Here is a 27,600-nt window from a genome sequence, read left to right as displayed (position 1 = left end):
CGGCGGCGTGACGCGGCTGCCGCGGCGCTGTGGTGGTCACAGGCGGCAGTGGGCATGCTTGCTCTCTTGGAAAGGGGTGGTGCTAGCTTTTTTTTTGAAACAAAGAGGTGGTGCTAGCTACCAGTCTAATGTTGGAGTACCAGACTTGATCTGCTTGACCCGTTATGTACCTTTTTTCCCCAACTTAGCTACATGTAATAAGCCCCCTAAAAAACTAAATGTGGGTCAGTCGGTTATCTTGGCCGTTGATTTCTACTTTGAGATTCGTGCTCATTGATGTCTTTTACTATTGCGATTGTTGTATTTTGGGCCCAAATTTCAGACTGACCACTGTTTTGGGTCGGTCGATTCCTTATTGCGCTGAAGACCATTTCGTGTTGTCTGTTTATAGATCAACATCGCTTCATTACTTTATATTTGTATGTACTAGTAAATATGCCCATGCGTTGCAACGGAAAAAAATAAAATACATCTCCGCGCCAAACATACACACCCTCATCCCCCCACACAACAACACGTCCATGTACTCTATTTCAACAGAACATCCAAAAAACGCACATGTTGCAAAAGTATCCTCTTTTATTGGAACATCAGATTATGATTTCAAAAGAAAAGGAGCTTCAAGTAAAAGTATTCTGTTTGTCTCCCAAAATTGTATCAACTATTTTGGTTACCTCTCAAACTTTGAAGTATGTGCCGAAGTCTATACATTTAATCTACTGGATGTCTGCATCTAAAGACCAGATGGCAAAATAATTTATTTCATGAAAACTAACTGCATTGCAGTCTAAGTCAAGAAAACATGCAAATACATTGGCTGTCTTCGCCTGCTTGTATGTTGGCCACGATTGTCAGTCCGTTGCTTCATGATTTTAGCTGCCGACAACTCTTGCGTGCATACACTGATTGTGTGCCTTTTGATCAGCTAGCTTGGTATACATAGCTAGCTAGCTTCCTCATGAAATCAACCAAGATGCTTGCTTGGGCTTGTCCTGTGTAGGTCGCCATGTATAATAGGTGATTGATCATCCCAGAAAGTGAGGAGCACCAGGACATACCTTTCAAACTCTAGCTTCTGGAGCACAATACCATTCAGCAAAAGCTCCAAGTCAATATTCCCAAAGCAGCAATGCCAAGAAATTGCAGAATTGATACATAAATTCTAGGGATGGAGATAGCACATAAGAACTTATAAGTATATAAGGTATATGCTGCCAGTGTATTGGTAAATATCATTCTTAATGAACCGTAAACAGATGTTGCATACTTGTTAACAAGAGATTACAAAGGCTCCTTCCAAATTCAAATTTTATTCTTCATCATAGCACTGCCCCTCTCCAACAGTTGACAAGACAGCAAAACATACTCACCATAAAAGCCAGTTAAGAAAATATATAATGATGTCTAGAAGTCCTTGAATTGTATCCATGACAGCCGCGGAAAAAAGTGACAATTGTTCAATTTATGGCAACACAAGTGCCCATCAAGAAGAAATAACTAAGTCAAGAAAACAGAATGTAACACAGGTCACAAGAAAATCTTCTAACTAACAGATACAGGGCTGCACTTTAGCTCCATAGCATACTTGCTGTACCTCATAGATTCTTTTTAGTATTCGATTCAATCACAAGGTCCCAGAATTTTGGGCGTAATTTACATAACTTGAAAATTGAAATCCTTTATTAGCATTGCCACAAACTGCTAAAATATTAGTCACTTGGATAATTCATCACATCCAAAAATTAAAATATACTCAAACCATTAAATCTCACAAAGGAAGACACTTGAGAAGTCAACTGACACTAAGAAATGAACGCAACAAAGGGTATATATATTTTACTACAAACAGAAACTTGATGCGGATCATCACTACCAAAAGAAAATGGACATTGTCATGGATAGAGGTAGGATAACCATGTTCTTTGAAAGAAGGGAGGTAGGATAACCAGTTGCATACCTTCTAGGCTTAGCGTGGTAGAGCCCTAGAAATACAGGTCAAAACAGAGCTGCACAACCCATTCGATGAGAACACTATTGATGCCTTCCTCATAATATTAGTCTTGTCCAGTGGTTGTGGTCGTGATAACGTCAGTATTAAATGGAACATGAAATAAAAAAACAGAAAATTACCACCACTCTGTTGGGTCAATTGGCCGAACAGTTGGCATGCAAACGGATGACGGAGCTCAAGAAAGCTATGATTGTCCTAGATGGAAACTGCAATGGCACGGGGGTGGCCTCAGGTGTCGTTGACGTCGTACAACGTTGGCCGCAGCTCAGGGAAAGGCCGGAAGTCAGCAAGGAGGGCTGACAGTGCCAAAAGTCAGACGAGGACAGGCTGTGCTGGGTGTCGGGAAAGAGATATGGGGTGGAGCTCCCAATTCAGAAGCGGATTGTTTTTTAGTCACTTACAAACCTGGATTGTGGGTTGATTGTCCGAAAACAAAGACAAAGTAACCAACACCGTCCTACTAAAAGCCCATAACAATGGTTGATTCAACATATGATCCATTTCCACTAATAACAACAAATTAAATTAAATCAAACCTCCCTTTTTTTAAACAATAATTCAGACTTTGCGGCAAGAGCCATCATTGTTGACTTCTCTTTGTCCCTTTAAATTCTTCTTCTTTGTTGTCCACTCTCTACCTCCGCCTCCCAATTCAAGCACGCCAATAGGCAGCAAGCAGGAGGAATTATAGCAAATAGCGCAAAAACGAGCCATCCTAAGGGCAGACGGAGTGGACAAAGATGATAAAAATCCATGAGATAAAACATTGCTAATGGTATACAAAGAGCCATTCTAGTTGTCGGTAAGATTTTGGAAGACGGTGTAATTATTGGCAATCACAAATTTCCTATACGCCTTCATCTATTATTGTGAGTTAAATGCAATCCAGATGCACGGAACATCATGCAAAAAATTGTGCCTTAGCTCATGCAAAAAATGAAATATCTGAAAATATAAGTTCAAATATTATAGTGTTGATATAAAAGGTAGATCCCAATAATTGTTTGAAATACATATCAGAAAAATCAGATAGTTCCTTATAAAGCAAGCATAAGAAAATTACAGCCATATATGCACGCTTCAAAAAGGGTTTTTGTAAACCTGTGTTTTCTCTGCAAACACCATACACAGGTTAACAAGTAAAGCTTAATTTTGGAAAATAAATTATTGCGCTTCTAAGAAACAAAACCAAAAAATGCTAGGTACAAATAGTAATGCATAGCCTGGGTTTGCTCCTCTACGGCCATCCATGCACGACTTGTTTTGTCTCCATCTATGAATTCACATGTCAGATTCGAATGCAACCTGCTTAGTAATTTGCATTGGCTATCTAGATAGATAATTAGTGGATGCATTATAGGCTGACACTACTTTTCCTTTTTGACTATAAATACAAAATATTTTTTTTGAGGTAATGGGTTGATCAAACATCAGAGTACTCAGTACATACAATGGTCCAGATCACCTCTGTCCACTGGAACCTCTCACCCATACAGAAACTTGCTTGGCTGCCCTCGCACTATTACTTCCAATACAACATATCAGCTATAGGTAAACTTGTATATTAGTTTGCCTTTTATGGAAAAAACATACATGTGTAATGCGATAGTGATATCATGTTTGGAGTTAACAATCGAACATTAATTATTTGGCAGCTAGAACTTTTGCAGCTTCATAGATAATCAGAGAGGTATTGCAAAAGCATAAGCATGTCCTAGATAATTTGCAGAATCACAACATCTGGAGGTGTCTTTACAGTTACAAAATGTTATGTGTCACATAAAAAGTCAAATCGCTATTAGATTAAGGGACTACATTTTTTCTACAAACTTACTAATCGTACAATTTTACTGTCTATACCGAGACAAATCGATGTTAGATTAAGGGACTGCATTCCTTCTACAAAGTTACTACTCGTACAATTTGACTATCCATACCGAGACAAGAAAACAAATTATTACAGTTTGTGACAGAAATAGTGATGTAGCCAGAAGGATTTCTAGCAACCTGAAGGAACAAGTACTGGTGTTGATTTTACAAGCACGTCCTAATGTAGATTATTGTATGAACAACCTAAACTGCATGCCTGCAGTCTCAGACTTTTAATACCACTTGATTAATACCAACATGATCAGAAGGATAGATGGAAATGCATACTTTGTGTTTATCCCATCGATTTGTGATAACTGAATGGTTAACCAAGCACAATGTGCACATGAACCACACAGCTAATTCAAGTCCAATTAACCATGTAATATTGCAGGAAAAAGAATGTTATGTGATCCAATTGAAACTGTTATGTAGATATATATATAGTGTCGATCGAAACTAACGTGGCCTTGAGAGAACCAGTAGACATCCAGCCAGAAACATATGACAAGTAGATAACATAAGGACCAGGAATCCAATATTCAGCCAGAACAATTAAGACACCAAGTCGTCAAATCAAAATCTGCCCATTTGCGTACTTCTAAAGAGTGTGAACATGCTAAAACGCATAGAAAGTAAATATCACATGGGTCGCTGAATATATATCGTCTTAAAGTGATCTTGCTCATGCTGAAACCACATAGAAAGTAAATAGCAGATTATATCGTCTTAAGTGATCTGGCTAGAGAGGATTATCCAGATAAAGTGGCAAAGAAGAAATATAACTAACCTTGACCTATTTGCAGCATCTATCCCTCAAGGCAACCAGGGGGATTCACAGATCCAGATTTTGCACACCTCATAGAGTCACCAGCAACTTGACCCAGTAAGTCAATACCTAGCCACTCATAGTACCATCATTGTCCATTGTTCTGGCCTGCTGCATTCCTGGACTAATGTACATCTGAAATCATAGGAATTTATAACCTGGGAACTACCAAGAAGCTTCAATGATTCAGTAATGTCGTTGATTTTCACCGGCTGCTGTAAGTACCAATCACCCCATTGATCCTACCTCTAATATCAACAATCTGGAAAGTGGCAACTGGTTTTACGGCTCCTGAAAGCCTGAAATGTTAATAATTACGTACAAAATAAGAACTGGATTTATGCAAGATAGTGTGTAATCTGGATGAAACAAGCAAGTCAAACACCGTGTGAATCGATAGCGGAATCCATGTGAAATCCTCGAGGGAACTAACTAACTTACTGGTGCAAATCCCCTTGGTGCATCACTTGGACCAGTTGAGTCTCGAATATAGCTGCAACTAAGACATAGGGGGACAAGAGCTAGTCAGAATTCGGCATTTATCGATGGCTCCATTGGAGGAACAAAAAAACTCAGGGGAAAGGGAACTGACCAGGAATCAAATTGGATCCGGAGTCGTCATAATTACACGAGCTTGGCCTCGAGGATGAGCCGCTGCAGATTCTTGAGGTCGCAAAAAGAAGGGAGTCGAGAGAGAGAGGCCAGACCTACAGGTCGTTGTTGAGGTCCTGCCAGGGGCAGACTCTGGTCGAGGATTCTTCCTTCTTATGGCAGCCAAGTCCTATTCGGGCCGGGCACTCCATGGCTTTGTGTTGGAGAAGACCACGGACCCTAACTCGATCCAGGACTCCCATCTCGATCCAAATCAGAGAAGCACAGGAACAAGAGGTTGGAGATTGAGGAGGCTGTGGGTGGCGCCAGAGAATATTAGGGGCAGATATGGAGGGGAAAGAGGACAGGCGGCGGACGGCCGGAGAAGAAGACCGAGGGCGGCGGCAGGCAGAGGCGGCGAGGAGAGCACAGTGCACAGATCGGAGGAAGCCATCCGTTGCTTTAAAAAGGACAGCGGGCTGAATATACTAAAGTACACGATGTTGTTTGCAAAAACGAAACGTTTTTCCCCTGGCTACTTAAAAAGGATTGTGGGTTGATTCCTAATGAGGTCAGGGGCTTTTTTACACAAATACCGCGACGGTGAACCAGAGATACTCAATCCGTGCTTTATTATGAAATGAGGGAAAGAATTTTTGATATTCCTTTTGCATTTTTTGCTTGAACTTTTTACTTTTTAGTCAGTTTTTTTGGGTATTTTCCGGAAGTTAGGTAAATGCAAAAAAAATACATGTAAGTTTAAAAAGTGCAAAAATTTAAAAAGTGCAAAGTTGTGTGTAAGTTTTTTTACTTTTTTTCTTAAAGGATAATATCAATGTCACTAATTCATTATGTCTTAGAAAAGGTTATTTTTTATTTTTTTAGTTTTGTTGCATCTTCTTTCTTTTTTCAGGGTAATACCACTCCCACTAATTCATTCCTTCTTAGTAGACTTCTTTTTTCCCAAAATCCCACTACGATATGCTTATTCTTGCATATTATAAAATAGCGCAATTTTCTATATAAATTATGTGCAAATTTTGTTAATATTTTCTTCATTTTTTTTCTTTCTAAAGGGTAATACCAATATCACTAATTCATTCTTCCATGTTAAACTTATTTATTTTGAATTGGTTTCAGTATTTGTGTCATTTTCTTTCTTCTTGAAGGGCAATACCAATATCACAAATTCATTCTTTGTAGGAACTTTTGTTTCGTGAAATTCCAACGTTATATGCATATTCCCGCATATTATAAAAAAACACATTTACTGTAGAAATTATGTGCAAATTTTGCCTTTATTTGATTTTTTTCATTTTCTTTACTCTTAGAGGATAATGTTAATGCCACTAATTCATTCTTTCTTAGAAAACTTTATTATTTTGATTTTATTTTCTTTTTTTAAAGGGTAATATCAATGCCACTAATTCAGTCTTCCTTAGAGACCTTCATTATTTTGATATATTTTTTTCATTCTCTTTCTTTTTTAACAGTAATACCAATGCAACTAATTCATTCTTTGTAGGAATTTTCCTTTTTGTGAAATTCCATTACTATATTCTCAGTCTTGCGTATTAGAAAAAACACAATTACTATCCAAGGGTAATACCAAATGCAACTAATTCATTATTTTGCCGTTATTGGATTTTTTTTCCATTTTCTTTACTCTTAAAGGATAATGCTAATGCCACTAATTCATTCATTCTTAGAAATGCCATTATTTTGATAGTTTTTCTTTTTCTTTTTAATGGTATACTAATGCCACTATTTCATACCTTTTTAGGAAACATTTTTTTCTAAATTTCACTATCATATGCTTATACTTATAAAAATCGTAATTTATGTGCAAATTGCGTGTAAAATTTGCACCTATTTGATTAATTGTTTGCTCTTAAAGTGAAATACCGATGCCACTACTTCATTATTCCTTAGGAAACTTCATTTTTTTAGTTTTATTTCATTTTCTTTCTTCTTAAAGGGTAATACCAATGCCACTAATTTACTATTCATTAGGATATTTCATTATTTTGATTTTATTACCTTTTTAAGAGTAATACCAATGCCACCAATTCATTCCATTTTAAGAAGCATATGTTTTGTGAAATTCTACTATTATAAGCTTATTGTTGTATTATAATAACATGCAATTTTTGTGTAAGTTATGTGAAAATGTTGTCATTTTCTTCAGTTTATATTCCATTTTATTTCTTCTTTGAGGATAATATCGATGTCACTGATTCATTCCTTCTTACGGATTTTTTTTGCAAACATTCTACCATTATATGCTTCCACTTGCATATTATGTAAGAACACATTTCTGTGTGTAAATTATGTAGAATTTTTTGACTATTTTTCTTCTTCTTAAAGCATAATACCAAGGCCACTAATTCATTATTTCATCGAAAACTTCCTTGAATTTGCTTTACTTCTTGTTTTATATTCAATTTCTTTCTTTTTAAGAGTAATACCAATGCCACTTATTCATTCCTTCTTAGGAAACATTTTTGTGAAAATTCCACTACTATATACTTATTATTGCATATTGCAAAGAAGTGCAATTTTTATGTCAATTGTGTGCAACTTTTGTCATTATTATTTTTTATTTCCTTTATTCTTAAGGAGTAAAACCAATACCATTAATTCATTATTTCTTAAGAAAAAACTTCATTGCTTTTAATTAGTTTTAGTTTTAGTTTAATTTCATTCTTCTTTAAGGGTAATACCAATGTGACTAATTCATATATTCTTAGAAAAGTTCTTTGTTTTTCAAAAAATCCACTTATTATTGCATATTATAAAAATATGGAATTTATGTGTAAATTATGTAATTTTTTCTTAGTTTCATTTATTCTTTTTAATGGGTAAAACCTATGTACTAATTCATTCTATCTTAGAAAACTTTATTATTTCCTTTACTTTATATTTTTCCTTATTATCGTTATTGTCTTATACCTTACTAGGCTTCGCGCCATTTTTGATATGTTTCAGACCAAGCCCAAGTATCTGATGGGCTTCTATTTATTAGTTGCATAAGGCTGAGTTCTCCTCTGAAAAAGCCGGCTAATAGCAAACATTTCTTTCAAATCGAGAAAATCCAACGACTCAGGTTACTCCAGTGGTGAGCGCTGGACACTTTTAGTGTGCAATTAAGATCATACCAAATATCAATTCTAACAATAATCAAATAATTAACATGCAAACAGTATCTTGCCCAATATATGTGTGCTATTAATATAATGTGTAATATCAACGTGCAAAGGAAAAGTAACTGATATGAATAAAATCCTTTTTTATCTCACACATACTGATGTTTCTCACTCCAAATTTAATTTTATTCCTTTGTTATTTTACGTTACGAAGAACAAAAAAGATAGATATTTATATATGCCTGCCATGTTCGAAATTCGTTTCTAGTCAAAAGTCAAGTGGTACAATCATAAATCTGAAAGCATGGCGTGTTAGTGACGGAGAATAAAAAAAGGCAACTATGGATGCGTTTGGTTCCCGGGATAGCCTAACGAGGACAGGGATAGCCCGGTTTTTTAGGGATATCAGATGTTTGGTTCATGGGCGAGAAAGGATATGGATAGCCAGATTCTTCGAATATTCGCTGAAAATCCGGCTCTGCACGTACGCGAGATTCTCGCGGATATGTTTCATCTAAATGCATGGCGTGGTAGTGAAAGAGAATAAAAAGATGGTGTGTTTCATCTGCATGCCAAAAAGTGGGCTGACCTGCTGCAGGGCGGGACCTCGTGGTAATCAAGCATGATAAAAAAAAGTGACAGACCAATATTAGTTTTCAGTTGCTTGACCATTAGTCGGTCCTTTTTTTTTCAGGTAACCCACTTTTGCATTTAATGTTGAAACATGGTATACAAGTAAATAGCAATATGTAACTTCTTCATTTGTAATTGAAAGTTACTTTTATTGATTCATAATGCTATATCAAAAAGTGTCTACACGAGGATATACATATATAAAAATACAACTGCATGAACTCTAAAAGACGGTGGTAAAAAACAGTCAAACCAGACCAAGATAAAACATAAGGCAAACGGGAAGGGGTCTCGATCCATGGACTATACCACAACTTTAGGCCTGACCCTTGGATGGGGGCGATGTGCACTATTAGGAAAAGGCCTACTAATGGCGTATCGGTTTTGCCTACTAATGGCGCACTACCGGTGCGCCATTAGTAGCACGCCACTAGTATTTTTTACTAATGGCGCACCACTGGTGCGCCATTAGTATCTGGTGTACTAATGGCGCACCAGGCAGTGCACCATTAGTATGTACGACCATGCGCCATTAGTATGCCTCCCGGGAGCCCATATGTAACCATGTGCTTTGTCATACTAACGGCGTACTCTGCCTTGATGCGCCATTAGTATCCTTTGGCATACTAATAGCGCACCTTGTGGTGATGCGCCATTAGTATGAATATTTGGTTCTATTTTTGCTTTTCTGCTTTTTGCACAGGTTACAAAATATATTATTGGACAGAATATAGACAGCAGCACACAGCAACAGCAGATTCATCAAATACAATAGAAGATTAGTCTCCGAATACAATTCATCATATTAGTCTCCGAATTCAAAAGACCGAACAAAGATAAAACATTACAAGTCTCAAGACCGCGAGTATCGAGTTTGTCTTCACATTACAAGTCGATATCGATCATCTAAACTACCATCACATAAAAGAGAGCTGCGGTCATCACGATGAGCATCATCGCGATCAAACTGGTCTTCATCCGGTTCCTCCAACGCTCCCTCCTCTCTCCCGCTAGATAGCGGGCGTATCTAGATTCGGCCTCCGCCCTAGTGGTGTACCCTTTGTAACTGTTACCGCTGAAACGGTGAACATGTCTCCGACACTCCTCCCAGTCGTCATAAACTCCGGGAACCTTACCCTTGTACACGACATACGGCGGCATCTCTATGCACAAGCCAAACAACAGACAATACATAAGCAATATGTAAGTATGCAACAAAAGGATCGGAAGAGAAAATCAAGACATTAATAGCATGATTCATGGTCCTACTAATAAATAGCATCGATTACATCTAAGTTGAACGACTGTCCAAACCAAAGAGACATACGAATTCATTAAAGTTTAATTACAACATGAGCCAATCAATGTTTCAGAACTACACATCACTACTTTCGACTCGACTCATCGGACAGGAGCGTGGATGAAGCCGTCGTCTGTCGTGATGGTCATGAAATCGCGGTCGTTGTCACCCTGCATTTGTAGCGTTCCATCTATCTCATTGTTGGACGGTTGATATCTGAGGTAGAACTGCCCCGAGGTATGAAGGACATCTTGATGGATGATGTCCGCAAACTCCGACTGGATGCGAAAGAATTCTTGTCTGAGGTCCGCGTCCTGGGTTGCCGACAACCTCGCGGCCCAATCTTTGAGACTATCTGGTAGCAGAAGGTGATGATGGTCCCTTACGATCGCCCGCATGTGATGGAGGGCGTAGTAGGCATCCTTTTGACCGCCAGGTGGCTGAGGTGGCTACTTGACGCAGCAGAAATTCATATTGTGTGAGAAGGTGTGCTTGCCGTACTTACGAACTGCCCTGGTGAAGGTGCCTCCAGATTTGGCATAGCCGGGGAGAACATCATCAAGAACTTTCTTGACATTTGTGTAGTCTATCTTGGAGTTACGGTTCGGGTCGAAATACGTGGCCATGGAATATTTCGGGCTTAAGAGGATGAGTGTGCAATGTGTGTCACTGCACAGAACACGGAATGTTAGAAAAAAAAAGAACGATCGAAATCTAAGAAATCATATTTTACGGGGCGGTTAAGGGATGACTTACTCGGGAAAGTAAGCCACAAGGAAGTTATCCTTATCTGGGTTTGCCAGAATGACGCCTTCGAGGTGTGAACTCGCAACTTGGTGGTCCCCAGCGCTGCTCAAGTGCTTGGCACGCATGTAGAAGGGGTCGACTATCACGATGTCCGGGGTCTTGTCTCTAATGATCCGCATCTCCATACTCAGCGAAAACAGCCGAACGAAGGTGTAGTGCAGCGAATGAAGGTTAAACATAGCAAAGATGTCATCAAACCGCAGGACGATCATACCCCCGATGTCGCCATCCACAAAGCCCTTGCCCTCTGGCACCTTGGCCACGAAAACCGGGTATGCCACATCATTCTCTCTGAGACGCCGCTTCTCCAAAGAAAGAACACTGTCGTGCAGACTCCGCATAGCGCCGGTTGTAGCATTGAGCATATTTGGCGGTAGCATCGCCCTACCCGCCACATGCACCCTCCTCGAGATATCCTTAGGTGAAGGTGGCCCGTCCTGAGCACGGATCAAACTCGGTGCCGGCTGGCTCGCACCGGCGCCCTTGTTAGTCTTTCGTTTCCGTCCCTTCTTCTTGATCTCCTGTAATGGGACTGAGTTCTGCTCACAGACCGCCTTCTTGAGCGTGTTGGGGCTGATAATATTTCGCACCTCAGCTATCTGAGGCTCGGTGAAGGCGGGATCTAGAGGCGTCTCCTGAGAACTGAACGCCAGACGACGCCTGTTGCAATTGGATTTCTCCGCCGTATTAGCTAGATTGCGGTCGTGTTGGTTGGGTTCTTGAGAAAGAGGCCCGCAGAACTCGTCAGCGTACCCATGTTCGGCAAAGTACTTATTGACTTTGGTAAATGTACCATCGTCGTTGTCGTCGTCGTCCAGATCCTGTGCCATAAGGATGTCCGTATCCTGTGCCATAGGGATGTCCGGCAGGTCCGGTAGCGTTGCGGCGTTCTTACCATGGCTTGGCGCCGGCACGACTGGTGGTCTTGTCTGTGGGGTGGTGTCCCCCACCCCCAAACGAATCTGGCTCTTCGGCCAAAGCAGGGGCCAATTTACACAGGCGCTGAGGGTCATTTCATCTTCTTCGTCGGCCGCAGCGGGTCGAATCGGAGGTAACAGCTCGTCGCAGCCTGGCAGCACCCGAACCACTTCAACCCTATACATTGTGGGTGCCATCGGATTACCGTGGAACATGCGGTTGCCGGGGTGAACGATTCTGCCCTTGGCGACATCGGCCAACTCGCCGCCCACGAAGTGCAGAAGAGTGCAAGGAACATCGGCAGCGCCTTGCGTAAACATGTAGGGCGTCAGGGATGCCCAGTCAAAGGCAAGGAGATGAAGTCATCGGCCGAGAGGCTTAGTTACCGTGATGCCGTTGAGCTCGGCTAATGTCGAGGCACCGCCAACGGCGGGCGTGCAACTGACAGAGGGGGCGCTTGCTGGCGAGGTGCCGGCCGGCATACACCCGGGTGCATTAAGCTCCAATGCCCTTGCCGGCACCGGAGACACGAATACCGCCTCCGCTGGAGACACCAATGGCGCCGCCGCCGGAGACACCAATGGCGCCGCCGGAGACACCAATGGCGCCGCCTGCGCGCTGTGCGAGTTGCTGGCCGTGAAGCTGGGAACCAGGGGAGGCCCCTGTTGGCCGCCCACAATCCACGTCGTCAGCCCATGAATCAACGTAGGCACCATGGCGTTGAGCTTCGTTCCCAGTTGTTGTTCCACTTGCTCTTGGACAAGCTCCAGAATCCGCGCCACTTGTGCCTTGAGTGCTTCAACCTCGCGCGTCTGGCTTTCCGAGCTGGTCTTTTTCTCCTTCCACACACCAGCGGTATAGTATGACCCCCATTTTATGGAAAAGTCTTTGCCGGCCACACGACCAGCTGACGTCGGCTTAGTGAGCTTATCCTTCTTTTTCATTACGGTCAACGCCCTATTTAAAGTGGTGTCGAAAGGGGAGCTCTGAGATGACCCCGCGCTACTGCTTTCAGTTTCCTACGGAAGGAACGTGAACCATTTAGAAATATTGGGGATTAATTAGAGTGCAACCATATGGAGCTAATTACGCGGGGGTATATTCCTTACCAGAACAAGCTCAAGCGCCCTGGTCTTCGGATCCATGGTAAGCTCCTTTGTTATCGGGTCCTCCTTGTACCGGGCCCTGACAAAGTTCCTAGTCTGCTTGTCACCGCTGTATTTCTCGAAGCGGGGCGGTAGGCCTTGCTCAGCACGCTCCGCGTCCTCCTTGTCCCATATAGGCTCCGCCACTCTGTAACCGCCGGGACCGAGTTTGTGTTTCCCTAAGTTCAACTCCCGCATTTCTTTCCCCCACTGACTTGATTCGGAGGTTGCGCTGCTCTCGCACTTGATCTTGAACTCCTTGTAGTCATCTTCGCTGATCGAAGGATTTTTCGCCTTGATCTTCTCATAACTATCTCCTTTATCAATCATTCTCTTCACCGAGCTTCTCCAAGTAGACAGGGCCGTGCTCATCCTCGTGAGGGCGGCACTATTCACTTTATTCCCTGAGAGGCGTGTGTTTTCAAATTCGGCGAGGAACTTGTATCGTTCGTGCAGCTTCGTGAAGAGGAGGTTGCGCAAATTCCCGTGGTCCTTATGCCTAAGGTTCTCGGTGTTGATCGAGACGGTGCTCTGAGAATGTACCCGAGCTGAAGCAAGTACCCCTTGACCATATGTTTGGGCTCCGTTGGATGCCCGTCGGAGTCCACTTGAGTAAATTCCTCCTTGAGGGTGCGGAGCGCATTCGGGCGCCGGTCCTTCCTTTGCTTCTTCGGTTGGCTGCCATCTGTGTGTGCGCCGCCATCATCAGTGGTGGCATCCTCGGCGGCACCATCAGTGGTGTCATCCCTGACATAATAAACATATTTTTTGTGAGTTAGAAATTCAATACTTTTTGTGAGTTAGAAATTCAATACCATAATAAACATAATTCAATATTCATGAGGACTAGAATAGAAGAAATATCATTTCAAAATGTCGAAATACAATCGAGAAACGAAGACTACGATTTAAATACAATCGATCTTAGCTAGATATCTATTCACAATCTTCTTGCCCTTCTTTTTTGCAAATGGAGTTCTTCTGTGGAACGGACGTCCTTTAGGTAGGGTGGTCCTGCTTCTTCTTGTGGTGTGTGCTACTACTTCATCGTCGTCGTCATGTTCGATCTTCGGGTCGCCGTACTTGTCGAAGTCTTGCTCATTGGCTACTCCATCCATTCCGATGATCTTCCTTTTGCCTCTCCTCACGACAACATGACTGGGCTTTGGCGGGTCGGTAATGAAGAAGCATTGGTCCACTTGGGATGCCAGTACCCATGGCTCATTTTTCGCGGTGACGTTTGCGCCCGCGGTCTTGGATTTGGCTTCGGGTATAACCATGGTGGTGAAATACCGGTCTTCTTTTAGGACGCTCTTGGCCCATCTGACACGGAACATCGGGACCTTCTCTCTAGCGTAGCTCAGCTCCCAGATCTCCTCGATCCTTCCGTAGTATCTGTCCTTGTCGTTACCGGTGTAGGATTCCATCGTTACCCCGGAGTTCTGATAACCATCGCTCTTCATGTCCTTGTTCTCGGTGTAGAATGTGTAGCCGTTGATATCGTACGCCTCATAGGTCATCAGGTTGTGCTCGGCGCCCTATGACAAGGCGAATATGAGTTGTTCTTCCGCGATGTAAAGGGTACGACAGAAGCTTCTGCTTGAACCAACGCGTGAAACATGAGTTGTGCTCTTTGATTATATCTCCCTCCGTCCGCTGTTGGCCTCGGTCATTGTACGTCTTCTCAATAAAGGTTTTGTGCTCTACCACCCAAGGATCTACCACGTCTATGTGTTGTAGCGGAACTAGGTTTGCTCTTTCAATGTCGGCGAGTCGACCCTCGAAGTCGACATGCATTTCGCGGCAACCCTCACGGTGACCCCATCCAGCGAGCCTGCCGAGGTGCCTGTTGACGGGCAGACCAACGGGGTTCTCGATGCCTAGATAATTCGTGCAGTAGGAGATGCACTCTTCGGTCAGAAAGCCCCTGGCTATACTTCCCTCTAGACGTGACATGTTTCGAACGTATCCTTGATGACACCATTCATCCTTTCGAACGGCGTCATGCTGTGCAGGAACATCGGCCCGAGTTGGATGATATCCTCCATGATATGGACCAGCAGATGCACCATAACGTCGAAGAATGCGGGCGGGAAGTACATCTCAAGCTCGCATAGTATCACCACGATCTCTTCCTGTAGCCTTCTGAGTTGCCTCACGCCAATGGACTTCCAAGAGATGACGTCGAAAAAGTTGCATAGGCCAAATAGTGTTTCACGGACGTGCGCGTCCATGATCCCACGGATTGCAACTGGAAGTATCTGCGTCATCAGCACGTGACAGTCGGGAGACTTCATCCCGCTGAACTTCTGCTTCGCTGGGTCTAGGTATCTGCTTATCTTCCCCGCGTAACCGTAAGGAAGTTTTACTCCTAGGAGGCAGGTGAAAAACTGCTCGATCTCCTCCTGACTTAGAGTGAAGCATGCGGGAGGGTAGTCATTTCCGGTCTTCTTGGCCTTTTTGCCTTTGCGACGACTTTCTGTGTCCCGCTTCGCCTCATCATCATCATCATCCACTAGTGCAGAACCGGGCAATAGCACCAGTTCGTAAGGCCCTTTAGTGCCGGTTCCATAACCGGCACTAAAGTGTGGGCACTAAAGGCCCCCCCTTTAATACCGGTTCAGCATAAACCGGTGCTAAAGGGCAACCACGTGGCACGAGCCAGCTCCGGGGGCCTGGAGCCCTTTAGTACCGGTTGGTAAGATCAACCGGTACTATAAGGTTGGGGGGGTTAGTTTTATGATTTCTTTTTCATTTAATTTTGTGTTTCCATTTTAATTCTTTTTCGTTTGCTGGTATTTTACGATACTACACATTGTACACATTATGCATATATATATATATATATATAATTTCTAGTAGAACCAATCATGCATATATATATCATCAATGTCTCACAAACCACCATATTAATTAATTCACACATACACACATGTATAGCTATATACAATTTCTCCTACATATGCATGTTGCCTTCGGAGCCAGTGGCATTAGCCTAATTGGTGCCTTCGGAGCACGATGACAATTGGAAGTGGTTTTCATGGGGCGGTAGCGGGTAATAGTATTCTCCCTTCGGATTTATGACCTGGTCGAGCAAAAATCCCGCTATTTCCTCTTGAAGTGCTTCTACGTGCTCCGTTTCTAGGAGCTTCTCCCGCACCTCTTTGAACTATTAAGAAGGAGATCAATATGCATGTGTATTAGTTGTGTGACTAGATATCGATAATGGTGTAAAAATTGTGAATAGTGTTCTGACAAGCGTACCCATTCCTGTCTTTGAGATCTGCTCCTTTCGGACGCCATCATGCGAATGTTCTCGCAAACGCAGAATGCACACAGATCAGTCCCCTACGCCTGCTTCAGGGCCGTTACGAGTATGGAATTTGCTCAGATAATAATTAATCAAGCATGATAATTAAAGAGATGGCAGCTAGCTAGTACTACTTAATTACTTACCTTGGGTCGAAACCATTTAAGCTTTTTTTCCATTCGCCTTCCATGACGCTGATGAACCTTGCCCAAGCCCTGCCCGCCGACAAAGAAAATGAATAAAGGGGTTATTAAATAGTTCATATCATGAAATGACGAACTAAATAGGCCGAGATATATAGTTAATAATGATTGAAATTACCTGTTGACTATCCCAAACAAGATGTTATAGTCAGTTTTGGCTTTGAGTAGTGAGTCCAGTATTTCAACTGTTCCGGCATCAACTTTAATGATACACAAGATCCAGTGAAATCTGCATGCACACACGTTTGCATGTCTTAATTAAGCGGGCATATGTAAGCAAAAACATGTAGCTAGCTAGTAGGCAAAAACAGAGAATTTGTAGTACAAGACAGTGTGACTCACTGGAAGTTGTAAGGAAGTAGTATATCTTCATTGTATTTGAGGCGCTTCAAGAACTCTAGCATGTTGTCCTCTACGGCCTTTTCATGATGTGGATTTATTAGCCATGTGTATTCATTAACGGTGTTTGGGTCAATGAACCCAATGCCAAAGCGTCCACCTTTTCTCATTTCATACATCTTCATCCTGCATAATACCACAGAAAAGAATATAGTGAGGATAATTACAGGTAATGATTGATCAAAAGGATCACTACAGCTAGCTTGAGACTTAAATTACAGAAAGAAATCACTTACAGACAATAGCAACTGACGATAGATTTGTCGAGTGCGTCTTGATTGTATAACTGAAACAGTTCAGAATACTCAACGGACAGAGCTTTCTCATGGAAGTAATGCTCCTCCTTGACATTCACCATGAGGGACAATCGATCGGAAATCTTGGTAATGTTCATGTACCATTGATGCAATTCATACATTCTCGTTGGGAGGTTCTTGACCTTGTCTGGCTCGACCAAAGGTTGGCCCCGGACATATTTCCGTTTTATTTCATCCTCTGTAAGCACAGGCATGGGCTCGATCTCGAGGAGTTGTCCAACAGTGATGTTGAGAACTTCAGCCTGCATTATATGGTCCTTGGTTATTACCACATTGCCCACCTCGGGAACGTAAACTGTTTGCCCACAATAATATTGGGCGCGCGTACTGTCACGTGTTGTTGGCACAACAAGCGAGGGGATCAATTGCGCCGCCTGTTCTCCCAGCTGGGGAATGGTTTTCCCGCATTTTTTGACAGCTGCTTGTTGTTTGCTCGATCCCGAGCTCGCCTCCTTACGTAGACGTGCTCGATTTAACTTCCTGATGTGGCGCTCATAGTCTGTGTCAACAGGCTTGGGAGCTGGTGGTTGAGCCATACGAATGAAGTGGTCAATCGTTTCCTCAGGCACTTTCTCCCTTGGCGGCGGTGGCGGTTTCGGTGCAAAATGGGCTTCCACCTCGGCCTTCGATATGGCTGTGTTTTCCTCCTCGGACTTGTCATAAGGCCTCTGCGGAAGAGGCGTGAGGCTTGGACCATATTTATATCGCTTGCCTTCGCCTGTACTTCCTGTACTACCTCGACTCGTACCGCTACGCACCATAGCTGCGGGGTGTCTCTTCTGCGATTGCTGAGGCGGCGGAGACGGCTGACGGGGCTGAGTTGGACGAGGAGGAGTGGCCTGAAGCTGTGCCGGACTTGGAGGAGGAGTGGCCTGAGGTTGTGCCGGACTTGGAGGAGGAGTGGACGTCTGACGCTGTGGCGGACTTGGAGGAGGAGGAGTGGCCTGACACTTTGCCGGACTTGGAGGAGGAGTGGCCTGACACTTTGCCGGACTTGGTGGACTTGCAGGAGCGGGAGTCTGCTGACTCGGTGGCGGACTTCGACGAGGAGTCGGCTGACGCGGTGTCGGTGGCCTTCGAAAGATGATGCAATCCTTTTTCCATAGGATGATACGATGTTGGCCTCTCCGAGAAAGTGCTCGTCGTCACCTCCAGGAATGTCAAGCTGTAGCTCCGAATATGGGTCCACCACCTCATCAACCAAGACACGAGCATAGCCCGCTGGAATCGGGTTGCAATGGAAGGTTGCCTCGGGGGGATTTGTAAAAGCAACGGCGTCCGCCACCTTCATGGATATGTTCTTCATTTTGACGTGTAGCTCGCAGTTAGTGTTCTCCGTGATGTCATCCACGGGGTATCTATCCAGCATTGCATCGTCCGGGGCGGAACCCACGCTGCTTCTCGGCATGGATGGGGCGGTGCTATCCAATGCTGGATCATTCGCTAGCTGCTGCAGCTGCTGAGACCCCCTTTGCTGGGTAAGTGAGTCGATCTGCTCCTGCTGCCGCTGGAATTTGACTGCCAATTCCGCTTGACTTGCTTCTAGGCCTTGAAGGCGTTCATAGTCCCGCTTCCTCTGCTCCTCCTCCATCTTCCTCTTCTTCTCCTCCGCAATCTTCTTTCTCGCACGGGTTCTGTAGTCGGTGTTCCAGTCTGAAAACCCCTCATACCACGGAATAGCGCCCTTGCCTCGTGTTCTTCCCGGGTGTTCAGGATTTCCCAGGGCACGCGTAAGCTCGTCGTTCTCTCTGTTGGGCTGGAACACCCCCGATCGTGCCTCTTCTATTGCAACAAGTATCGCATCGTCGGCTCCCTTCAGACTTGCCCTCGTCGAAACATTGCCTGTCTTCGGGTCCAACTCCCCCCCATGCGCATAGAACCAAGTCCTGCACCTGGGGGGCCAGCTCTTAGTAACCGGAGTGACACCTGCATCCTCCATCTCTTTCTCAGACTTATCCCACTTAGGCATTGCCACCGCATAGCCACCTGGCCCCAGCTTATGGAACTTATCCTTTTTTCGGCATTCTTCTTGTTTATTCTCGACCGTTCCTTAGCTAATTCCGAATCCTTGAATTTCACGAAATCGTCCCAATGAGCACGTTGGTTCTCTAGTGTTCCCTCGAATACTGGAGTCTTCCTTCCTCCCTTGACGTACTTGTCCCATTCACGATTCTTGTGGTTCTTGAATGCAACCGCCATCTTCCTAAGAGCAGCGTCCTTGACTTTCTGCACATCTGCTTCTGTGAAATGATCTGGTAGGGTGAAATGTTCCATGAGAGTATCCCAAAGCAGATCTTTTTGTCTTTTGTCGACAAAAGTAACATCTGGACGTGGAGCAGCGTCCTTTTTGTCTTTTTGTCTTTTGTCTTTTGCTGGCTCTCTCCATTCTTGAAGGGAGATCGGGAGTTGGTCCTTCACAACAACTCCGCACTGACGAACGAACTTGTCCGCAATCTTCTTAGGCGCTAATGGTTCGCCATTAGGTCTGATTGCCTCGATATTGTACTTTACGCCCTCCTTCAACTTTTTGTTCGGGCCTCGTTTCGTCCTTTTTCCTGAAGATTTGCTCGATCCGGATGGCTGAAAGAACAAAGATCGATTCGTTAATATATCTTCAAGTCATTTAAAACATGTGATGATCACCAGATGCCTGCTTATATAAATATATATACCTCGCCGGTCTTTGTTGTTTCAAGATCAACATTTTCTTCGTCATCATCATAATCATAGTTCATGACTTCATCAATTCGGTCGTCGCGATCGAATATCATATCACCCTCTCCGGTGTTGTTTAGAAATTCGGAGCCGTCATAATCTTCTTCATTCTGATCATCATCTGGCCCGTGAGGATGGCGTATCATATCGAACATGGCATGTTCCCCCTCTCTGCCGGTATTGTCCGCCATAGCTTTTATTTAACTAATCCAAAAGAAATATAAAACAATTTAGTATTCAAATTACATCGTCTCGAATAATAGATATAATCTCGAATACATCGTCTCGAATAATAGATATAATCTCGAAAACATCGTCTCGAATAATAGATATAGTCTCGAATACATCATCTCGAATAATAGATATAATCTCGAATACATCGTCTCGAATAATAGATATAATATCGAATACATCACTGGCTAGGTAGCTAATAAAGATCGAATACTACAGAAGAATCTAGGACACTCGCAGTTCCTGCGGCGCGGGCGGTGGACACCCAAAGAGAAGGAACCCTCACAGGATCATAGCTGAAGTGAGATCCCTGAAGAAACTGCCAGGTATTGGAGAACCTGCCGCCCTCTAATGCAACCATGTAGCGATGGACGTACTCGTCCTCCTCCCTAACACGGCGACGTACCACCTCCGGCTGGGCCGGCTCCCTCCGCACCGAAACTGGCCCACGCGAACGCCACCAAACGAGATCAGGGTCGACGACGGGACCCGGGGCCAGGTTCCTCATCAAGCGGCGCGCCCCTCCAGGCAGCACCTCCCAGTGCCAGCCCGGCGGAGCCCAGTCCCGGACATGGGTCAGCCGGACGTCGTCGCGGACGTGTCGACGACGAGGATACGGGTCGGGCATCGTCGAGAACAAATACTAGCTATATGCCCGCAAAAGTAACATTTTTTTAATGATTGGATTTTCATAACTAAAATTTCTAACATTTCTATATAACTAACATTTCTATAACATTTCTAACAATGCTATATATAACTAACATTTCTATAACATTTCTAATATTTCTATAACTAAAAAATAGAAAAAAAATTATAACATTTCTATATATATAACTAACATTTTTATAACTATTTCTATAACTAAAAAACAGAAAAATTTCTAACAATTCTAACTTTTTTATAACTATTTCTATAACTAAAAAACAGAAAAATTTCTAACAATTCTAACATTTCTAACTATTCTAACAATTCTAACATTTCTAACATTTCTAACTATTTCTGAAAAACAGAAAAATTTCTAACAATTTCTAAAAAATAGAAAAAATTTCTAACTATTTGTATAACTAAAAAACAAAAAATGTATGTGTGTGTGTGCACGCGCTCACCGGCGAGGCGAGGGACGACGGGGGGCGGCGACGGGGGCCGGGCGCGCGGCGACAGGGACGGCGACGGGCGCGGCGACGACGGGGATGACGACGACGGGGACAGCGACGGGGCGGCGGCGACGGGGACAGGGACGGACGGGCCGGGGCGGCGACGACGACGTGGATGTACAGGGCGGCGCCGACGACGGGGACGGGGACGACGCGGGACAGGTCAGGACGGGGCGGCGGTGACGACGGGGACGGGGACGACGGGGCGGCGATGACGGGAATGGGGCGGCGACGGGGGCGGCGACGAGGGATGGAGACGTACGGGGGCGGCGGGCAACGGTGCAGAGGAGAAGAAGCCAGATGACAAACTGAAATTGTCGTAAGTGTTGTTCATATAGGAGGGGCCTTTAGTACCGGTTTGTGCCACCAACCGGTACTAAAGGCCAGTTTTGGCCAGCCCAAGCGGCGGGAAGCGACCCCCTTTAGTACCGGGTGGTGGCACAAACCCGTACTAAAGCCCCCCCCTTTATTACCGGTTTGTGCCACGACGCGGTACTAAAGGGGGTGCGCTGGCGCAGGTGCGGTGCGGCAAGTTTAGTCCCACCTCGCTAGCCGAGGGGCGACCGCACTGGTTTATAAACCCCCGTGCGGTCGCTCTCTCGAGCTCCTCTCCAAAGCAGGCCTACTGGGCCTACGTGTTCTTTGCTGCCCTGTGGGCCCACTTGGCCTTTGCGGGCCTGCATCCTGGCCCAACAACAGGTTGGGTTTCTAGTCGTATGCAGGCCGCTCTGGCCTAGTAGGTAGGCTTTTTTTATTTTTTTTGCTTTATTTATTTTTGTGTTTTTTTTGTGTATTTAGAGTTTCTTTGTGAATATTTTTGCTTTAGGTACAAAAAATTACAAACTTTCTGTTAGTGCCCGTAGTTTTCAAATTTGAATAGTTTAAATTTTGAATTATTTGAAATTAGTGTGAATCACTAGTTTGTGAATAACTTAACTTTAAAAATCAGTAAAGGCATGAAAGAATTTGTTTGCACATAAAATTTCTTCGCGTTTCAAATGCCAAAACACATAACTACCCTAACTATTACAGAGATTCCCCTTTGGGTGTGAAACACAGAAGAAAGTGATGATAGTGAAGCTGATCACATCCCAGATCTTTGGGTGTGAAACTTTTTCTTCGCGTGTGTCCCTTTGCGCCGTAACCATGGAAAATCTTCATCATTTAACGGGATGCTCGGGTCAATATTCACTGTGAATGGAGCAATTTCATCAAACTTTTCATAATCTTCTGACTTGTCTGTCTTGTCATCCACTCCCACGATGTTTCTCTTCCCAGAAAGAACTATGTGCCGCTTTGGCTCATCGTACGATGCATTCGCTTCCTTATCTTTTCTTTTTCTTGGCTTGGTAGACATGTCCTTCACATAGAAAACCTGTGCCACATCATTGGCTAGGACGAATGGTTCGTCTGCATACGCAAGATTGTTGAGATCCACTGTTGTCATTCCGTACTGCGGGTCTTCCGTTACCCCGCCTCGTGTCATATTGACCCATTTGCACCGAAACAAAGGGACCTTTAAACCACGTCGATAGTCAAGTTCCCATATGTCCTGTATATAACCATAATATGTTTCCTTTCCCGTCTTGGTTTCTGCATCAAAGCGGACACCACTGTTTTGGTTGGTGCTCTTCTTATCTTGGGCGATCGTGTAAAATGTATTACCATTTATCTCGTACCCTTTGAAAGTCATTATATTCGAAGATGGTAACTGGGACAGCAAGTACAGGTCATCTTCAATAGAGGTGTCATGCATGGTACGTGTCTGCAACCAGCTGGCGAAACTCCTGGTTTGTTCACGTGTAATCCAGTCATCAGACCGCTCCGGGTGTTTGGAGCGTAGCAAATTCTTGTGTTCATCCATATACGGAGCCACCAAGGCGGAATTCTGTAGAACTGTGTAGTGTGCTTCAGTGAGAGAATGTCCGTCCATACATATTATTTGTTCCCCTCCTAGCGTGCCTTTTCCATCCAGTCTGCCCTTATGCCGCGATTCAGGAACACCAATCGGCTTAAGGTCAGGAATAAAGTCAATACAAAACTCAATGACCTCCTCATTTTGATGGCCCTTGGAGATGCTTCCTTCTGGCCTAGCACGGTTATGAACATATTTCTTTAAGACTCCCATGAACCTCTCAAAGGGGAACATATTGTGTAGAAATACAGGACCCAAAACGTTAATCTCTTCGCATAGGTGAACTAGGACGTGCGTCATGATGTTGAAGAAGGATGGTGGGAACACCAACTCGAAACTGACAAGACATTGCACCAAATCATTCTGTAACCTTGGTATGATTTCTGGATCGATTACCTTCTGAGAGATTGCATTGAGAAATGCACATAGCTTCACAATGGCTAATCGAACGTTTTCCGGTAGAAGCCCCCTCAATGCAACCGGAAGCAGTTGCGTCATAATCACGTGGCAGTCATGAGACTTTAGGTTCTGGAACTTTTTCTCTGCCATGTTTATTATTCCCTTTATATTCGACGAGAAGCCAGACGGTACCTTAATACTGAGCAGGCATTCAAAGAAGATTTCCTTCTCTTCTTTGGTAAGAGCGTAGCTTGCATGACCCTGATGTATGCCGTCTTCTCCGTGCATACGTTGCTGGTCCTCCCGTGCCTCAGGTGTATCTTTTGTCTTCCCATACACGCCCAAGAAGCCAAGCAGGGTCACGCAAAGATTCTTCGTCACGTGCATCACGTCGATTGCGGAGCGGACCTCTAGGTCTTTCCAATATGGCAGGTCCCAAAATATAGATTTCTTCTTCCACATGGGTGCGCGTCCGTCAGCGTCCTTCGGAACAGGTTGTCCGCCAGGACCCTTTCCAAATATCACCTTCAAATCCTTGACCATATCATGTACATCAGCACCAGTACGGTGGCGAGGCTTCGTCCGGTGATCCGCCTCACCTTTGAAATGCTTGCCTTTCTTTCTTACGGGATGCCTGCTCGGAAGAAATCGACGATGTCCCAGGTACACATTCTTCTTACAACTATTCAAATATATACTGTCGGTATCATCCAAACAGTGCGTGCATCCGCGGTATCCCTTGTTTGTCTGTCCTGAAAGGTTACTGAGAGCAGGCCAATCATTGATGGTCACGAACAGCAACGCCTTTAGGTCAAATTCTTCCCCCATGTGCTCATCCCACGCACGTACACCTGTTCCATTCCACAGTTGTAAGAGTTCTTCAACTAATGGCCTTAGGTACACATCAATGTCGTTGCCGGGTTGCTTAGGGCCTTGGATGAGCACTGGCATCATAATGAACTTCCGCTTCATGCACAACCAAGGAGGAAGGTTATACAAACATAGAGTCACAGGCCAGGTGCTATGGTTGCTGCTCTGCTCCCCAAAAGGATTAATGCCATCTGCGCTTAGACCAAACCATACGCTCCTTGCGTCATCTGCAAACTCCTTCCCGTACTTTCTTTCGATTTTTCTCCACTGCGACCCGTCAGCGGGTACTCTCAACTTTCCGTCTTTCTTACGGTCTTCTCTGTGCCATCGCATCGCCTTGGCATGCTCTTTGTTTTGGAACAAACGTTTCAACCGTGGTATTATAGGAGAATACCACATCACCTTGGCAGGAATCTTCTTCCTGGGGCGCTCGCCCTCGACATCACCAGGGTCATCGCGGCTGATCTTATAGCGCAATGCACCACATACCGGGCAAGCGTTCAAATCCTCGTACTCACCGCGGTAGAGGATGCAATCATTAGGGCATGCATGTATCTTCTGCACCTCTAACCCTAGAGGGCAGACAGCCTTCTTTGCTTCGTACGTACTCTCGGGCAATTCGTTGTCCTTTGGAAGCATATCCTTTATCATTACCAGCAACTTTCCAAATCCCTTGTCAGATACACCATTCTCTGCCTTCCATTGCAGCAATTCCAGTGTGGTGCCCAGCTTTTTCTTGTCACCTACGCAATTCGGGTACAACAATTTTTTGTGATCCTCTAACATGCGCTGCAACTTCTTCTTCTCCAAATCACTTGCGCAGTTTCTCTTTGCATCGGCAATGGCCCGACCTAGATCATCAACGGGCTCATCTGATGCCTCTTCTTCAGCTTCTTCCCGCATTGCCGGCTCAGCTTCTTCCCGCATTACCGGCTCAGCTTCTTCCCCCATTGTTGTATCATCGTATTCAGGGAACCCATGGCCAGGATAGCTGTCGTCGTCCTCTTCTTCTTCATTGTCTTCCATCATAACCCCTCTTTCTCCGTGCTTGGTCCAAACATTATAGTGGGGCATGAAACCGGACTCAAACAGGTGGACGTGAATGGTTCTTGACGTAGAGTAATTGCGACCATTCTTACAGCCAGCACATGGACAAGGCATAAAACCATCCGCCCGCTTGTTTGCCTCAGCCGCAAGCAGAAAAGTATGCACGCCCTCAACGAACTGGGGAGAGCATCGGTCATCGTACATCCATTGCCGGCTCATCTTCATTACACAACACCGAATAGACCAAATTAATACAAGTTCATACATAAAGTTCATACAACACTTAAATGCAACAAACAAATAACTCTCTAGCTAAAGCATTTAAATGCAACAACAAATGCGATCAAGATCGCAACTAAGGTAACAATTGATCCAACAGCATAATGATACCAAGCCTCACTATCGATGGCATATTTTCTAATCTTTCTAATCTTCAAGCGCATTTTCTCCATCTTGATCTTGTGATCATCGACGACATCGGCAACATGCAACTCCAATTCCATCTTCTCCCCCTCAATTCTTTTCAATTTTTCTTTCAAGTACTCGTTTTCTCTTTCAACTAAATTTAACCTCTCGACAATAGGGTCGGTTGGAATTTCCGGTTCACATACCTCCTAGATAAAAATATCTATGTCAACTTGATGGGCATAATTTGTCATAAACACGAAATGCAACAAATAGTTTTAAAAGAGAATATACCACATCCGAATCATAACAAGGACGAGGGCCGACGGGGACGGATATCAAAACCATGGCACTATGTATAACAAACAACGTACGGGTAAGATAATTATACGAGTAACTATATATCCAAATCACACAAACATCAATTTTTTATATAAAATTTCATGAACAAGAGGCTCACCACAAGGTGGTGCCGGCGACGGGACGGTGCGGGCGATCGACGGTGGTTACGACGGAGATTTAGAAGGCACTAAGAAAAATACACCTACATATGCAAACTAAGTGTTATTTTGACCTCAAATTGCATATAAATCAAATACTACCACATATAATTCCTCCCAAATTACTAAAACCCACAATTAATCACTATATAAACCAATGCAAGAGCTAATCTAGCAATGAGAGATGAAAGGACAAAGTTGCTAACCTTGGTGATCATTTGAATGGATGGGGGCCTGCAAATCTTGACAAATTTGGGGCAAATTTTGTGATGAACTCGAGAGGAAGAAGGGAAGAACAAAGGAGAGGGAGAGGGGAAAGGGGGAAGAACAGAGTGCGGGTGGACGAAGGGTTTATATAGGACGACCTTTAGTACGGTTCGTGCCACGAACTGGTACTAAAGGTGCTGGAAGGGCCCCACTCTGACAACATCCTGCCACCACTTTCTTTAGTACCGGTTCGTGGCACGAACCGGTGCTAAAGATTCACCATGAACCGGTACTAAAGAGCTCCTCCCGCCTAGCTGTTGGAACCGGCAGTAATGGACACATTAGTGTCGGTTCTGTTACAAACCGGGACTAATGTGTCTCACATTTGACCCTTTTTCTACTAGTGATCATTAGCGTGAAGCTCCTGCCTGATGCCCATTGATTTCAAGTCTGCCCTTGCTTTTGGCCCATCTTTGGTCCTCTCTGGCATGTTGAGCAGGGTACCAAGCAGACTCTCGCACACGTTCTTCGTGATATGCATGACATCAAGGCTGTGAGGCACACGGTGGATCTTCCAGTACGACAAGTCCCAGAAAACATACCTCGTTTTCCATACCTTCAGCAGCGGCTCTGGCGCCTTTCGCTTCTTTCCCGGCTCTGGCGCCTTTTGCTTCTT

The 27,600-nt window shown here is 44.1% G+C and overlaps 1 long non-coding RNA gene across 1 annotated transcript; it reads right to left on the bottom strand.

The window, feature by feature from the left end:
- Window positions 1-457: 457 nt before the first annotated feature.
- On the bottom strand, window positions 458-5,744 carry LOC123066475 (uncharacterized). Its single transcript, XR_006431350.1, has 3 exons — window positions 5,302-5,744; window positions 5,151-5,208; window positions 458-5,008 (listed from the first exon to the last, which is right to left on the bottom strand). It is a non-coding gene; the product is annotated as an uncharacterized lncRNA (long non-coding RNA).
- Window positions 5,745-27,600: the final 21,856 nt, after the last annotated feature.

The sequence above is a fragment of the Triticum aestivum genome, chromosome 3B (assembly GCF_018294505.1).
Source record: "Triticum aestivum cultivar Chinese Spring chromosome 3B, IWGSC CS RefSeq v2.1, whole genome shotgun sequence".
Classification (NCBI taxonomy): domain Eukaryota; kingdom Viridiplantae; phylum Streptophyta; class Magnoliopsida; order Poales; family Poaceae; genus Triticum; species Triticum aestivum.
The sequence above is the reverse complement of the archived record's forward strand: the minus strand, read 5'-3'. Positions and strand labels throughout refer to the sequence as shown.